Source organism: Liolophura sinensis, chromosome 12, assembly GCF_032854445.1.
Source record: "Liolophura sinensis isolate JHLJ2023 chromosome 12, CUHK_Ljap_v2, whole genome shotgun sequence".
NCBI lineage: Eukaryota > Metazoa > Mollusca > Polyplacophora > Chitonida > Chitonidae > Liolophura > Liolophura sinensis.
In genome coordinates, this window is record NC_088306.1 from 11,870,093 (window position 1) to 11,884,542 (window position 14,450).

General features: G+C 39.9%; 1 non-coding gene across 1 annotated transcript; it reads left to right on the forward strand.

Annotated features, from left to right (window-relative positions):
• Positions 1–13,998: 13,998 nt before the first annotated feature.
• LOC135479902 (U6 spliceosomal RNA) lies at positions 13,999–14,105 on the forward strand. Its single transcript, XR_010445888.1, has one exon. It is a non-coding gene; the product is annotated as a U6 spliceosomal RNA (small nuclear RNA).
• The last annotated feature ends 345 nt before the right edge of the window (positions 14,106–14,450 follow it).

The window sequence follows — 14,450 nt, forward strand, 5'->3', positions numbered from 1 at the left end:
TTTGTTTCGCTTTCCAGCCCGGAGCCTGTGGTTTTTTAAAAATTTTTTTATTCGTTTGCATGAGTTTTACGTCGCTCTCCACATTATGTTTGGACATTTCACGAAAGTCTCTCCATTTCATATGCTAGTTCAAGATTGCTCTCAGGTTAGGTTTGGCAAAAATTTGTTCTGCCAAGACCATCCTTGGATTGGGGCCATCCTTGGCCGAACAAAATTTGGCCAAACCTAACGTCAGAGGCCATCTCAATGTAATATCATTATCATTATACCCTGATGCTCAACGTGTCTACCTGGGACCCACGCGGGACAACTCCTGCTGGCGTTATCAGCGATCTCGTTATGATCAACCATTCTTTAACAGCATGGACAATAAGTATTGTTTCAATATATATATATATATCAATGAAGGTGATACTTTGTTCGCTACTTGCATTCTGTGTTTTGATTTACGTCTGTCGAATATAATATAGTTCTATTCTCTATTCCTTTGACATATACACAGGCTTGTGTTCTTGGACCTATAGAGGTGTGTGTCGGGGGGCAGGGGGGGGGGGGGGGCGGTAAGGCTTGTTTGAGGGCCAGATTATGTGCGACGCATCATTGGTCAGAGAGTGACGAAGACCTTGTGCCTCAGGTTCAATAGGCAAGGTCGGTTGTAATGGCAAAAAGCCATTTGGCTCCACACGAATCTTTGGAGTATATGTTGTCACAATTTGCATTATTATTGCCCGCAATACCGAACGTCTGAAGTCCTATATGAAAACTAATCTTGAACCATAGTACTTTATATTTATTTATTTATTTATTGACTTATTAAATTGGTGTTTTACGCCGTATTCAAGAATATTTCACCTATACGACAGCCAGCATTATGGTCCATGCTCAATGTATGTATCTCAGTTGAGCTTTTGTTACTGCTCCTATATCCAACGTGGCAATTTCAATTTCTAATTCAACACGATTCCCTCGGGCTATGCACGGTTTCCTCCAACCACAATGCTGGACAATGAGTAGCCCAGACGGGACCCATACTCGAGCAAACACACTGCAAATGCTTCTGAACCCTACATGGGTAGCCCAGTTGTGGCAGTCTTGTGTTTGGCCTAATGCCTGTAGAGCGTTCGCCTCAAAATCGGGAAGACCGGGCCTGGTCATCACCAAGACTTTTAAAAACGATAGTTGTAGCTTCCATGGTTGGAATTCAGCACTGAGAGATAAGAGCAAGGAAACAGGACTGGTTGGCGCGGTTTCAGTGTAATGTGACTGGGTGAGGTGTCTGGTGTCGTCGGTATGACACTTCAGTGACGGCAGCACTTTGGCGGCATGAATGAACAGCTGACTACACACAGCTTAGTCACGATCCTCTACGCGGGAAAACCGGCCCCAGTAGCACAGCTGGTAGAGCGTCTGCTTTGGGAGCGGTAGATCCAGGGTCAATCCTGGGTCGATCCTGGGTCGAGTCACACCTAAGACCTTAAGAGGAAATTGTAACTTCCTCGCTTGGCGTTCAACATGAAGGAGATAGTGCAACGACTGGTTGACCCATATCAGTATGATGGCCCGGGGTGGGCAACTTACTTGTCTTCGGTAAGTCGTCTCAGTGAAGCAGCACTAGATAAAAGAGCGGTGGAAATCCCTCCTGCAACAAGGAGGCACATTACATGTACTCTAAGGACTCCTTCGTCGTCATATGACTGAAAAATTGATAACTACAACGTTAAACCCCAAGCACTCACTCACTCTAAGCAGGAAAGGTACTCCTGTATTTTTATCGCCTGTGGGGGAATCTGTGGATTTACTCGCTCTTATGGTTCAAGCCTACACGCCACACGTGATACATTTCGTGAGTAGGTTCATAAAAGTCAGCGATTTATTTGAAAGTGTTATACAATCACCCAATTTTTTGGAGTTTTATGTTCAACACATAGGTTTGGATGAAAATTCACATGGCGGAGTCTGAAGGCCGGGAAGTACAGATACCGACTCGGTATGAGTATACTGACACTGACATTTATGAAAATGAGAGCAGAAACAGGATGAGATGTCAGGAAATTCGTTTGTCCAGGAAAGTAAACTTCGTGGTCTGGTCTAACCAATATTCCCCAAAACTCTTTCCATTTGACCTTGCATCAGTCGAACCCGAACCCGAAAATGCTCTTTACGATGACTGTTTAAGGGCAAATTGGTCACGTAATACTCATTCGTTACAAGAGAATAATGATAATCAATCCAGCTTGGACCCGAGTAGTCATTTTGAGGAAAAGGGTGCCTCATTAAGACGTGATCACCGCTCCATCTTTATTAATTAATGAAACAGTCGTTACCTCACATTCGGAATGCGGTATATATGCCTATCTGGTGATCGGTAAAACTTTTCGCACGATACCTAACACACCTCTAACTGACTTAAGCTTCAGCCAAAAGAGCGAGAGCTGGATTCGAACGCGCGGCCTCACTGCATGGTCAAGGGCTGAACGTAGCTGAAACCAGCGCTTAAACCAGCTGAGCCACCCGTTAAACTAGCCGAGTCACTTTGTGAGTCAGTGGGGCAATTTCTGGTGACTGGGGAGTGGTGGGGATCTCCATGGCCTATATATATCCCGAGGGTATCCTTTCCCTTAAAGCTCACCGCGGTATGCCATATGTAAACTAGAAGACAAAACTTAACATAACATAAATGTGGGAAGGGTGACCTGGGGGGGATGCACAAGTTTGCTTTGTGTCATAGTCGGAGTCAATAAGTTGAAAATTGTCAGCTAACAGACTGTCAAGCATCACCACCATTGTTTATTTTAACTCAGAACACTGTGATTAAAAGGTGAAAACTGGACCGTGTGCTATGTTGAAGATGTGAAATACTGTATGTGTCAGAGCACGGCTTAAAAAACATCAAAACACAAAGTTGTACCACGCAGAAGAATGACATTCATAGTTATCTCCCTTCTATGCATTTCGGTGTCCAGCTTCACCATCTTTGGGAAGTCTGCAAGTTGTTACTTCAATGATAATGATTATCATTTTAAAAACAGTCCAAGCACATGAAGGGCCTTTTCCATGTTTAAGACAACAACAGCTGTATGCCCTTCGACATTTATTATCTTTTCTTCTTTGTAAATTACTTCTACGGCCGTAAGTGGGAAGGTCTGGCTTCAGCCTGTCCATGGTCGTGGGTTTCCACCGGGCTCAACCCGGTTTCCCTCCACCATAATGCTGGCCCCCGTCGTATAAGTGAAATATTCTTGAGTACGGAGTAAAACACCAATCAAATAAATAAATAAATTGTAAAGTACTTACCTGGAAAGGTGAAAAATTCCCTCAGGGACTTACTACGAGTACCTTATTTTCTCCACCTATTAAACTAACCTCCATCCTGTAAGTGACAAATTTTTATGTATTACATCATACAGCAATCGGACAAATCAATCAATAAATGACTAGAACCCATGGGTTTAAAAGGGGTCTTGCTAGTGTGCAATGCATTTACAGGATTATACGGTATTAAACACAGGAATGTGGGTCAGCTGATCTACAACGATGCACGGACATACCGAGCAGTCCTGAACCACATCGACTAGTGGTATTAAACGATAGATCCAACGGATCTGTGACTATGGGCTGAAAAACATAAGGTTTAAAACGATGTCATTGATAGATTTTTAGGACATACATTCACGATGTTAAAATGAATGTACTGTGACGTAGTGGATGAAATGAATTTTCGTATGACTCCGGCGAGAGCAAACCTGTAACACTGAACCTAATTTCGGTAAATCGGAGCAGTCCAGTGGATTTTGTTCGGCAATGTTTGTCTCCTGAAGAAAGAAATTCTCACATTTCCCGAAAAAAAATTGTGTCGGCCCGAAATTAGCGACTTCAACAAACATTTTTTTTTAAATCATGGCCTGGCCGAATCTCTGGAAATGCGACCATTTTGTATCATGTAGCCAAAGAGTGTGAACAAAGAGCACTAAATTTTAACTGTAAAAAAGACAATTTGAACTAAATATTGTGCTTCACAATAACGATGTTCTAGACGGGGTTATATAGGCTACATACTGAAATAGAAGAAAACCTTACTGAGATGCTAAAACGCATCGCAGTTAAGCACTCTAAAACTGGAAGTACTTCGGTAAATCCGTGGAAATTTTCACCACCTCAGAAATGCCTTCATACTATGGGGCTCTGTCCACTTCGTTTCCAGACCTGAAAAAGATGAAGATCATTTCTAAAGATATTTTGGATAGCTTGTTCTGCATGGAGTATTTGACCTTGATGTTCAAACGAACAAAACTGAATGAATGAATGATTATGGCTTAACGCCATATTGGCAATTTTCCAGCCAAATCGTGGCGAAGCAAAATCGAAGAGAATAAAGGCAACATATATGTGAGTTTAGTGGTCAAGATTCACATGACTGTAATTAAGCTGTTTTCATTATTTCAAGTTCAAGAAGTTTCAAGTTATTGCCTTAAACATCTAGTTTAATCTTTAAAAAATTCTTTAAAAAAGGCCGCAGAGAAAATCAACCATTTTTCCCTATTTAAAACCGTGTTAAATTGCCCGTGTAACTCATCCTGTAGAACCTTTGAACGGAATGAAATTGAACAGCTCTGTAAAAAAAAACTATTTAAATCTTTAAAATTGTTCGGAAGAGGAAATTGAGTTGAAATATGGTTAGCCACAAAGTTTCTCTTTTGTAATGTACATTGTATATGTTATATCACAGCAATATGGCATTTGTATGGCAACCTATGGAGCGTGAAATGAATTAGGAGAAAAAAACGGTCATATGTGCAGTATGGAACTCGGAAAATAAACAAGAAGTATGCATGAATTTAAAACATGGATCTCTTATGGTCACGGCATAGCTCTCCGCGTAAGAAATGATTGAAATACAATTTTTTGGAATGCATCTGAAGATCTTTTCTTCCTCAACTACACGTGGATTTGCCCCCGGGCTCAGTTCGGTTTCCTATGTTCTTGAGTACAGCATATAACACCAAATGAAATGAACACGTGCGTTTGTTTTCACATCGAGAATCTGAACAGTGCGCAGACTCGTATTCGACCAATGAACAGTCGACTAACGTCCCCGCGCACGACATGTGCAGGCATTCCAAATCATGAAAATGTCAATAAGTTACAGTTACAGTTAACACATGCCTTATAATTCAGCTGTTGTACGGCTCCATGCAATAATCATCGGAATGATCACGCGATGACGGGTGACTGAATGCCCTGGATAGACTGACGGATGGTAAATAAAAATAGAGTTGAGCGCTATGGCTTGGCTCATGGGTCACATGACCACCTGTTGCACGCGACGTTTACAAGCGTGAAACACGCTGCCATGTTTACAGTTTCAAACGAGCGATACTGGCGAAGCTGGCTTAAGATTCTCGGAACGGAGGATTTACGCCTACCTCGGCGTGCAAACTCTAAGAGATTCACCAAAGGTATCTTTACCTGAGGCGTGCCTGGATTGTAACCAGGTAAGTGAACTGTCACTGAAATTGATAGGTGACATTTGAGCATGTTTTGACCGCTGGTTCTCTGTGTCTGAGCGATATTGATACACAGTATTGATCTCCATGTTAAAGGGATAAGGCATGTTCAAATTTAAGCTTGATAGAAAAAATCTATACCAGTATGTGGCAGATTCATGTATCTGTGCATATATATTTAAACTAAAGGGGATGGTGGAGAGGGGATTGATACGGGGGCGGGGCGGGAGGGGACTTGTAAACTACTACAACAAGGCTATATTGTATATTAAATATAAATTTGACAAAACCACAACGTGTAGTAAAGAATTATAAAAGTGAAATTCATTCGGAGTCAGTTAAATAAATGGAGGGGTGTGTGGGGGGGGGGGGGGCTATATGCATTGACAATTTGTAACTGAGGACTTCATCAAGATTACCATAGTTTGTATTCATTTATAGGTGTCAAACATAGTGACATAGCGGTAATCCGTAAAGAGTTCCCTTCGCATATGCAAGCAGACAATGTGGCGAATGATATTTACTTATTTATTTGATTGGTGTTTTACGCCGCACTCAAGAATATTTCACTTATACGACGGCGGCCAGCATTATGGTGAAAGGAAACTGGGCAGAACCCGGGGACACCCATGACTATCTGCAGGTTGCTGCAGACCTTCCCACGTACGGCTGGAGAGGAAGCTAGCATGAGCTGGACTTGAACTCACAGCGGCCACATTGGTGAGAGACTCCAGGGTCATTATGCTGCGCTAGCGCGCTAACCGACTGAGCCACGAAAGCTCCGGCGAATGATAAGATGGGCACAGGTATCGGGGAAATGAACAACTTTGGATAATATTCTGAGAAATACGGCTGATAATAACCAGAAATTATAGTTGGTTAAACAACAGGAGGATCTGCACACCATATGTAAATTGTGAACAAAGCCTGGTTTCGGATTTATGAGACTGTGAAGCAGACTTTTGTATTAATTCCCAAGTTATTTAGATGAATCAGGCGTGTTGGCACCAGTAAAGTGGCAAATGCCTGGATGTTCGCGGTTTGGAATACCTTTTTAATCCACTCTAAAAAGCCAGCACTTGTAACATGCCTGAGCCATGCTGCAGGAAGGTGCTGCAGGCATCAAACCAAAACCTACAAGGTACCTGTAACTGCTTGTATCAAAATTTTCATGTGCAAAAAAGTGATATTTACTGTCCCTATCAAACACATATACCAGCAATGTAGAGGTGCAGTAAAATTCCAACTGTTGTGTAATTGCCGTGTAAAGTTAAGGGAGCAGCCAAACAATGAACGACTATAACATCAAGAGATACACCAAAGGTTAGCTGTGGATTGAGCTGTCAGTTTTAGTAATTTTAATTCATGTTTTATTTATTTAATTTAATGCAAAATGCGAAGATTATGCTTATCGGCTTAAACATTTGACAGCAGGTAGATTTATGTCCAACCTCATTGATCAAGGTGGCAACAAAATAAAAGAGGACACTTTTTCCAAGTGAGCCATTAGAGTGACCCTAACATCGTGGAATGTATGCAGACATGCACTTTTACCATAGGTAATGCATTTACTTAACATAGTAAACAAAGGAACTAAAGTTTAATAGAATGAAACTGTGGTGCATTACTTAAAGCTTTCATACCTTAGCTGTTGAGAAGCAACCTGCATTTTGCTTGTATCATCCATGTAGCGGTAAACTTTGGAATTCGATCAAATGTTAATTGTAGTGAAAACATTCTACATGTAGATATGTGTATGTATGTATGCCTACTGTTAGCAATCAGTAGGTCAGATTCCCTGATAAGCAGCTGTTATTCCAGGTTGATACACATTGCTTTATTCCAATAAACCTTATCTGGGATGATTGTTTATTTTAGGTCCAGATTTTATGAGTATACGCAGGTGAAGTCAGTGAGGGCTATGCAGCAACACATACAGTAGGTCTACGTACCAAACCAGTAATCTTGTGCCTATACATGAACGTGTAGATTTAACTCCTGCTCATGAATAGCACGCCTCTTCCTCATAAGACAAGCATTTTTAAATACATAAACCTAGTCACAAATTTGTGGCCAAAGTTTCCACACAAATCCAGACTTATTCATACCCTTTACAGGAAGTGCTTTGGGCCGCTGAGGATGTACTGGTTTCAGCTTGTCTGTCCGTCCATCTGTTTATCTTTCCCTTGTCCATGCCAGTTTTCTTCCTCCCCCCCCCCCCCCCCCCCCCGCAGCATCTTTATCCAGACTTGATAGATTGTTCCCAGATTTGGTATGGGAATCCCTTGTCCTGATCTCTTGCTTGGGATAACTTTTCATTTACCTTAATTGGCACACCTCTGTGCATATGATAGAGCAACTTTTGAGACCAGTTTATGCACATTTATAATTAGATTTTGAAGACAAAACTACATTGGTGGGATTGGCCAATTTCAAGGCTTCACAAAAAGTATAATTTTATTACATGTAGTTTACACAAAATAAAGCCTTCAGAATAAGCGGAAAAGGTTTAAGAATTACAGTAGGTTCATTCACCTTTCTGTCAGTTGGTGCATGTATTTGTTCAGATTTCTACCCCTCATTATGTTCCTCAAACGTGACAGGTTGTTGTCATTCCTTGTCCTAACCATTTTTGACAAATTTGTACTATCATATACATTAAATGATCTCAAAACTTACTGATTAATGCTCATTTTGTCTTATTCCCAGAGAGTTCTACAGATCTTGGAAAGGTGCTTTCAAATTTGTTTGGAAGGCAGTTTACATATTATACTAAAGCATTGTCTTTTTCAGAAATTGGGTGTACCTCTAACAACATTTTTAGTGAAGTTTCAGTGAAGATTTAGTAGCTTGCAATTGTGCAGAAAGTCTAGGTTATGTCAGCCTTCACTCGTCGACACCCATGGTATTACTTGCACTAATTTGGCCCAGAATTAACATCAACTGCCTTTTTTGCATGATATACTAATATGTAAGGATGTATATGTGCCAAAGGCTGTCCATTGACATTTATGCATACACTCTAACACCAATTGTATCAAAATGGTCAAAAATGTCTCCAACAGTTACGTTGTAATAAGGGAAATTTTTTATCATGTTTATCATTTAGCCCTGTAAAATTACTTTTTTATTTAAATTCAATTCAGCTGCCTTAACTTTCAGTTTTGATACTAATCTCTAATATTGATGGGAACACATTTTTCAAGTTAATTGTCTAGATTTGTTGTTGGCTTGCTGAGGGTTGTGGCGTACAAAGACACATTAATTGTCACCGTTATTACCTGATGGTTCCTGCCGTGAGCAATGTTAGATTTACAGTTTAATACCTTAAGGGTCTCTGTGGCTGTCACCATATCCAGTCATGGTATCTGTGAAGCTTTGGGAAATTTTGGACATTATAGACCAATCACAGTTGATTCCTTGTTTCCTGTTCTCCACCCACACATCAGATTACCCTCAATATTCAAAGACTGACAGGAAACTATTCACAGGATTGAGTTGATAACATGGGATGAGAAAACTATTTCCACTCTTTAATAAGTGAAAAACTTGTGTTCAAGTTCATTCACAAAAAAGAACTGATCAACAGACAGAAAATGTTAGGGCTCCTGAACTGTTGGGCGCCCAAACTTGTCAAATTCTATTAAAACTGTCGAGTGAATTAAACAAAAATATGATGGTTTACCAATAAAAAGTTGATTGAAATTTTTATACAAATTTCTTTGATTCACGGACTTAAGGCTCCCAGAAAGCATCATTTTGAGTTGTACATGTATTTCATTTAACTTTGCTGTAATTCTTCAACCCCTCCGCATGTTTGCAAAGTGTTTATTCATGCATATGCTGAAGGCATTATTCTGTGTTGACTGATAAAATTATATTATTTTAAATATTATTTTTTTGAAGCCCTGAAATTGGCCAATCAAACCAATGTAGTTTTCTTTCCAAAATCAAATTACAAATGTACATAAACTGCACTGAATGTTGCTTTTTCATACATGTGAAAAAGGTTGAGGAATTTAGGTATATATGGACAGTCAGAACATCACCTTTAAAGCTCGGGATCAGAACGTGTATGTTTTTTCTTCATATGGCCCTGATGGAGACATTATAAGGATTTAGTTCTAAATCTTTTTTGGGATATACATTTGTGAAGCCAGGAATTGTTTCTGGTTAGGTACTGCAGTCACTTCACCACTTACCAGTTACTTCCTCCAAATGTCACATGCAACCAGAGCCATATTTAGGGTCACTTCAGTTCTGAAAAACTTTAGTGTATTAAAACTAACAAGTAAATTAAACAAAAATTATGATGGTTTACCAATAAAACTTTATGTTTTCATACAATTTCTTTCATTAACAGACTTAAAAGGTCTTAGAAAGCAACTTTTTGAGTTGCCTTTTAAAATTTTCTTCATGCACAGTCACAATGCCACCATTAAATGTTTGGGATCAGAGCCTTTTATGTTTTTCTAGATATGGCCGTGGCAGCAGTAATGCATGCCGGCCAGACGTACATGTATGTAGAATGATTTAGAGGAGAAGTAATGTTCCATCTCAGTACAAAACGAGAGCGTTTGGTACATGTCTACATGTACATACATGTGCATATGGAGGCAGTTTAATTCTGAGCTCTTTTGTAGATAAGAATTGACAAAAAGGGCAAATCAGAAAACTGCGCAAGTGGATTGATGGTAATTATTTTAACACCATGCAATTGCATTAAATGCTAATATGACATTTAAAGTACATGTATACGTATGATAGGCAACTACATTTACTAGAATTGTCTGCGGACGTTATGGGTTACCAGCAACCTGTGGATGGTTGTGGGTACCCCCCCTGAACCCCCCCACTGACACCCCCCCCCATTCTCTGCTCGCTTTCCTCCCACCATTATTATGATTATGCTGATTGAGTAAGGTGTAAAACTCCAATGAAAAAAAAGAATTCAAATACTAAAACATGTACCCCATGTTTAGACTGTAGATATCGTCAAAGCGGTGTCTGTGAACATAGACTTCTACTTACATTTTATTTCTGTTTAAATTGTTCAGTGATGGAAGCATTGTTAGTCTTACTTCAGCAGTTTAATGACATCAGCTGTTACAATGCATGAGGCTGTGGGTTGACAGTTGGTGAACACAGCCAGTGAACACAGGCGTTAAGGATACAAAGCAACATATGGTAGGGTTGGGGTTATGACCCATATACTATAGAGAAACTGCTGCTTGCCACACGCCGCCTCCCTTAGACAGAGTTACTGCTAGGCCAGATTGGAGGCATTCAATGTGCGTATTAATAAATATATATATAGTATATACGTCTGAATATCCCATTGTCAAATCCTCACCCTTGGTTTTATTCAGCAGGTTCACAGAGCATGAATTCATGGTGGACATGTGAGGCACATGGAGCTAGCTGCCAGTGTGTTCATAAAATGATCAATCTACTAGTTACACACGTACAGTGTGTTCAGTGGATCCACAGGGTCTGCTAGGGGACGAGTCAGGTGTACTTTTGTAGCTCCTGATAAAGTGAGTCGGCCCATCTGCAAAAGGTAAAACTATAACTCAGTGGCTTAACAAATATTGGTCACACAAGGTGCATACCGCTCTGTAACAGTGAGTCGTTCAAAGCTGAATGGTTTAACTCATTGAACTTTTGTATATATATTTTTATATATAAACATTTTAAACTTTAAAAGGCTTTTAAAAGGCCTTAAAATTAAATTAAAATTAAAAATTTTAAAAGGCTCTTTAAAGAATCACTCCGTGAATAAGTATACTAAATGTTAAAGCATATACTCTAATTTGTAGGTCTACATTTCATGTAAATTTATGCTGCTTTCAAGCACTTTCAGTAGATGCCATAAGCCTGTAACTTAGCCAGTATTTTTGCATATAAATAAGGAAAACCTAGAGATAAGCTTCAGGGCATTGGTTTCATTTATTTAGAAGATGCTCGTATAGTGGTACATTCGTCAGGTAATTAAATTTTACAGCTGTTTTACATACTGTAAGTTTAGCTGTAGTAATGCGGACTGCTGTATTAAAGTGACATACAGATTTTAAAAAAGATTGAAATATACATTAAAAAAGAACTTTAGAATGTACATATATATATATATATATATATATATATATATATATACACAGTCATTTTTAATTATAGAAAAAAAATAAATGACTAACAAATTAATATATATATATATATATATACACAAAATGTATTAATTTGTTACTCATTTATTTATTAATTTTTTTCTAGAATTAAAAAACCTCTGAAGTGCTTCTATGTTTAGTGATGATATGACAACCTTCATGTATGTGATACTGCCATTCTTGGGCTTGGCATGAAACACTGATCAGTGCCATCCCATAAATGTGTAGATGAATGTATGTTACGTATTCCTGTCTGTAATTACAGGAGTGCATATCATGAAATTATTGTTCTGTCTACAGTGGGAAAATTTTACTTTCTGTGAATCAAGCCTACATAGTACAGTCATGCAGAGTGTCACAGTACAGTGATACAGCATCATAATGCAGTGATATACAGTGTCACAGTAGAGTGATACATTGTCACAATACAGTCATGCAGAGTGTCACAGTGCAGTGATACAGCATCATAATGCAGTGATATACAGTGTCACAGTAGAGTGATACATTGTCACAATACAGTCATGCAGAGTGTCACAGTGCAGTGATACAGCATCATAATGCAGTGATATACAGTGTCACAGTAGAGTGATACATTGTCACAATACAGTCATGCAGAGTGTCACAGTGCAGTGATACAGTGTCATAATGCAGTGATATACAGTGTCACAGTAGAGTGATACATTGTCACAATACAGTCATGCAGAGTGTCACAGTGCAGTGATACAGTGTCATAATGCAGTGATATACAGTGTCACAGTAGAGTGATACATTGTCATAATACAGTCATGCAGAGTGTCACAGTGCAGTGATACAGTGCATAATGCAGTGATATACAGTGTCACAGTAGAGTGATACATTGTCATAATACAGTCATGCAGATACATTGATACAGGATCATAATGCAGTGATGCACAGTGTCACAATAGAGTGATACAAAGTGTCACAGTACGGTGATACATTGTCATAAAGCAGTGATGCACAGTGTCACAATACATTCATGCAGAGGGGCCTCTGTGGCTCAGTCGGTTAGCGCGCTAGCGCAGCGTAATGACCCAGGAGCCTCTCACCAATGCGGTCGCTGTGAGTTCAAGTCCAGCTCATGCTGGCTTCCTCTCCGGCCGTAAGTGGGAAGGTCTGCCAGCAACCTGCGGATGGTCGTGGGTTTCCCCCGGGCTTTGCCCGGTTTCCACCCACCATAATGCTGGCCGCCGTCGTATAAGCGAAATATTCTTGAGTACGGCGTAAAACACCAATCAAAAAAAAAAAAAAGAAAAATCATTCATGCAGAGTGTCACAGTACATTGATACAGCGTCATAATGCAGTGATGCACAGTGTCACAATATAGTGATACAAAGTGTCACAGTACATTGATACAGCGTCATAATGCAGTGATGCACAGTGTCACAATATAGTGATACAAAGTGTCACAGTACATTGATACAGCGTCATAATGCAGTGATGCACAGTGTCACAATATAGTGATACAAAGTGTCACAGTACAGTGATACATTGTCATAAAGCAGTGATGCACCATGTCACAATTCAGTGATACAAAGTGTCACATTGCAGTGATATAGTGTCATAAAGTAGTGATGCACAGTGTCACACTGCAGTGATGCATAGGTCACAAAACTGTGATGCACAGTGTCACAGTACGGTGATGCACTGTGTCCTAATGCTGTTATGCACAGTGTCATAATCAGGTGATACACAGTGTCATAATAGAGTGATGCAGTGTCACAATGCAGTGTCACAATGCAGTGATACACAGTGTTACAGTACTGTGATGCACAGTGTCACAATACTGTGATGCACAGTGTCACACTACTGTGATGCACAGTGTCACAATGCAGTGATGTACATTTTTCACAATACAGTGATGCACAGTGTCATAATTCAGTTATGCACAGTGTCACAATTCAGTAATGCACAGTGTCACAATATGGTGATGCTCAGTGTCACAATACAATGATGCAAAGTGTGACAATATGTTGATGCACAATGTCACAATACAGTCATGCAGAGTGTCACAGTGCAGTGATACAGTGTCATAAAGCAGTGATGCACCGTGTCACAATACAGTGATACAAAGAGTCACAGTGCAGTGATATAGCGTCATAAAGCAGTGATGCACAGTGTCACAATACTGTGATGCACAGTGTCACAGTACGGTGATGCAGAGTGTCATAATTCAATTATGCACAGTGTCATAATCAAGTGATGTACAGTGTTGCAATGCAGTGATGCAGTGTCATAATTCAGTTATGCACAGTGTCATAATCAAGTGATGTACAGTGTTACAATACTGTGATGCACAGTGCATCAAGTGGTACTTGCTGCGGCTGTACACATACTAAAATTGGAATGATACTGAGAAGATTAGTATGGCCCCTGAGCAAGGATGACGCGAAAATTCGTGAAGTGTTCCGTATATAACCCCGATAGCACATTTGGTAGAGCGTCTGCTTCGAGAGCGGTAGATCCAGGGTCAATCCTGGGTCGAGTCACACCTAAGAGGAAGTTGTAACTTCCTTGCTTGGGGTTCAGTATGAAGGGGATAGTGCAATGACTGGTTGACCCGTATCAGTATAATGGCTCAGGTGGGGCGGCTGAGTTACCTTCGGTAAGTCGTCTCAATGAAGCTGCTCTAGATAAAAGTGCGGTGCAACAAGGACAATGATGCACAGTGTCACAATGCAGTGATACAGTGTCACAATATACTCATCTATAGAATTTTCTGCAATGTCAACCTTTCCGTGTCATCATTGTGTTCACCATCAT